Consider the following 4126-nt stretch of genomic DNA (forward strand, 5'->3'; position numbering starts at 1 on the left):
CGTAATGGTGTGTCCGAACGTTGTAATCATACTTTATTAGATATGGTGCGATCTATGATGTCTCTTACAGATTTACCGTTATCGTTTTGGGGTTATGCTTTAGAGACGGCTGCATTCACGTTAAATAGGACATCATCGAAATCCGTTGAGACGACGCCTTATGAACTATGGTTTGGGAAGAAACCAAAGTTGTCGTTTCTAAAAGTTTGGGGCTGCGATGCTTATGTGAAAAAGCTTCAACCTGATTAGCTCGAACCCAATTCGGAGAAATGTGTCTTCATAGGATACCCAAAGGAGACTGTTGGGTACGCCTTCTATCACAGATCCGAAGGCAAGACTTTTGTTGCTAAATTCAGAGTTTTTCTAGAGAAGGAGTTTCTCTCGAAAGAAGTGAGTGGGAGAAAAGTAGAACTTGATGAGGTAACTATACCTGCTCCCTTATTGGAAAGTAGTACATCACAGAAACCGGTTTCTGTGACACTTACACCAATTAGTGAGGAAGCTAATGATTATGATCATAAAACTTCAGATCAAGTTACTACCGAACCTCGTAGATCAACCAGAGTAAGATCCACACCAGAGTGGTACGGTAATCCTGTTCTGGAAGTCATGCTACTAGATCATGATGAACCTACAAACTATGAAGCAGCGATGGTGAGCCCAGATTCCGCAAAATGGCTAGAAGCCATGAAATCTAAGATGGGATCCATGTATGAGAACAAAGTGTGGACTTTGGTTGACTTGCCCATTGACCGGCAAGCAATTGAGAATAAATGGATCTTCAAGAAGAAGACTGACGCTGACAGTAATGTTACTGTCTATAAAGCTCGACTTGTTGCAAAAGGTTTTCGACAAGTTCAAGGGATTGACTACGATGAGACCTTCTCACCTATAGCGATGCTTAAGTCTGTCCGAATCATGTTAGCAATTGCCGCATTTTATGATTATGAAATTTGGCAAATGGATGTCAAAAATGCATTCCTGAATGGATTTCTGGAAGAAGAGTTGTATATGATGCAACCAGAAGGTTTTGTCGATCCAAAGGGAGCTAACAAAGTGTGCAAGCTCCAGCGATCCATTTATGGACTGGTGCAAGACTCTCAGAGTTGGAATAAACGCTTTGATAGTGTGATCAAAGCATTTGGTTTTATACAGACTTTTGGAGAAGCCTGTATTTACAAGAAAGTGAGTGGGAGCTCTGTAGCATTTATGATATTATATGTGGATGACATATTATTGATTGGAAATAATATAGAATTTCTGGATAGCATAAAGGGATACTTGAATAAGAGTTTTTCATTGAAAGACCTCGGTGAAGCTGCTTACATATTGGGCATTAAGATCTATAGAGATAGATCAAGACGCTTAATTGGACTTTCACAAAGCACATACCTTGACAAGGTTTTGAAGAAGTTCAAAATGGATCAAGCAAAGAAAGGGTTCTTGCCTGTGTTACAAGGTGTGAAGTTGAGTAAGACTCAATGTCCAACCACCGCAGAAGATAGAGAGAAAATGAAAGATGTTCCCTATGCTTCAGCCATAGGCTCTATCATGTATGCAATGCTGTGTACAAGACCTGATGTGTGCCTTGCTATAAGTCTAGCAGGGAGGTACCAAAGTAAGCCAGGAGTGGATCACTGGACAACGATCAAGAACATCCTGAAATACCTGAAAAGGACTAAGGATATGTTTCTCGTATATGGAGGTGACAAAGAGCTCATCGTAAATGGTTACGTTGATGCAAGCTTTGACACTGATCCGGACGATTCTAAATCACAAACCGGATACGTATTTTTACTAAACGGAGGAGCTGTCAGTTGGTGCAGTTCAAAACAAAGCGTCGTGGCGGGATCTACATGTGAAGCAGAGTACATAGCTGCTTCGGAAGCATCAAATGAAGGAGTCTGGATGAAGGAGTTCATATCCGATCTAGGTGTCATACCTAGTGCATCAGGTCCAATGAAAATCTTTTGTGACAATACTGGTGAAATTGCCTTGGCAAAGGAATCCAGATATCACAAGAGAACCAAGCACATCAAGAGACGCTTCAATTCCATTCGGGATTTAGTCCAAGTGGGAGACATAGAAATTTGCAAGATACATACAGATCTGAATGTTGCAGACCCGATGACTAAGCCTCTTCCACGAGCAAAACATGATCAGCACCAAGGCTCCATGGGTGTTAGAATCATTACTGTGTAATCTAGATTATCGACTCTAGTGCAAGTGGGAGACTGAAGGAAATATGCCCTAGAGGCAATAATAAAGTTATTATTTATTTCCTTATACCATGATAAATGTTTATTATTCATGCTAGAATTGTATTAACCGGAAACATAATACATGTGTGAATACATAGACAAACATAGTGTCACTAGTATGCCTCTACTTGACTAGCTCGTTGATCGAAGATGGTTAAGTTTCCTAGCCATAGACATGAGTTGTCATTTGATCAACGGGATCACATCATTAGGAGAATAATCTGATTGACTTGACCCATTTCGTTAGCTTAGCACTTGATCGTTTAGTTTGATGTTATTGCTTTCTTCATGACTTATACATGTTCCTATGACTATGAGATTATGCAACTCCCGTTTATCGGAGGAACACTTTGTGTGCTACCAAACATCACAACGTAACTGGGTGATTATAAAGGTGCTCTACAAGTGTCTCCGAAGGTACATGTTGGGTTGGCGTATTTCGAGATTAGGATTTGTCACTCCGATTGTTGGAGAGGCATCTCTGGGCCCTCTCGGTAATGCACATCACATAAGCCTTGCAAGCATTGCAACTAATAAGTTAGCCGCGGGATGATGTATTATGGAACGAGTAAAGAGACTTGCTGGTAACGAGATTGAACTAGGTATTGAGATACCGACGATCAAATCTCGGGCAAGTAACATACCGACGACAAAGGGAACAACGTATGTTGTTATGCGGTCTGACCGATAAAAGATCTTCGTAGAATATGTAGGAGCCAATATGAGCATCCAGGTTCCGCTATTGGTTATTGACCGGAGACGTGTCTCGGTCATGTCTACATTATTCTCGAACCCGTAGGGTCCGCACGCTTAATGTTGCGATGACAGTTTCATTATGAGTTTATATATTTTGATGTACCGAAGATTGTTCGGAGTCTCGGATATGATCACGGACATGACGAGGAGTCTCAAAATGGTCGAGACATAAAGATCGATATATTGGACGGCTATATTCGGACACCGGAAGTGTTTCGGGTGATTTCGGAGAAAACCGGAGTGCTGGAAGGGTTACCGGAACCCCCCGGGGAAGTATTGGGCCTTAGTGGGCCTGAGGGGAGAGAGAGGGCAGCAGCCCAGGAGGTGGCGTGCCCCCTCCCATGGGGAGTCCGAATTGGACTAGGGGAGGGGGCGCGGCCCCTCTTTCCCTCTCCCTCTCTTTCCTTCCCCCTTCTCTCTTCCTAGTTGGACTAGGAAAGGGGAGTCCTACTCCTACTAGGAGGAGGACTCCCCCCTCCTTGGCGTGCCCCAAAGGCCGGCCGGCCTCTCCCCCTTGCTCCTTTATATACAGGGGCAGGGGGCACCTCTAGACACACAAGTTGATCTTCGTGATCGTTCTCTTAGCCGTGTGCGGTGCCCCCCTCCACTATAATCCTCGATAATATTGTAGCGGTGTTGGGGAACGTTGCAGAAAACAAAAAATTTCCTACGGTTTCACCAAGATCCATCTATGAGTTCATCTAGCAATGAGTGATCGGATTGCATCTACATACCTTTGTAGATCACGCGCGGAAGCGTTCAAAGAACGGGGATGAGGAAGTCGTACTCGACATGATCCAAATCACCGGAGATCCTAGCGCCGAACGGACGGCACCTCCGCGTTCAACACACATACGGTCAGCGTGACGTCTCCTCCTTCTTGATCCAGCAAGGGGGAAGGAGAGGTTGATGAAGATCCAGCAGCACGACGGCGTGGTGGTGGATGCAGTAGTCACCGTAGCAGGGCTTCGCCGTTCTCAACGGAGGAGGAGGAGGTCTTGGAGGGGAGAGGGAGGCGCCAGGGGCATGGGTGTGTGGCTTCCCTCCCTCCCCCCCTCTATATATAGGGTCCCCAGGGGGGCGCCGGCCCTGGAGGTCCAATCTCCCAA

This window comes from Triticum aestivum, chromosome 2A (genome assembly GCF_018294505.1).
Source record: "Triticum aestivum cultivar Chinese Spring chromosome 2A, IWGSC CS RefSeq v2.1, whole genome shotgun sequence".
NCBI lineage: Eukaryota > Viridiplantae > Streptophyta > Magnoliopsida > Poales > Poaceae > Triticum > Triticum aestivum.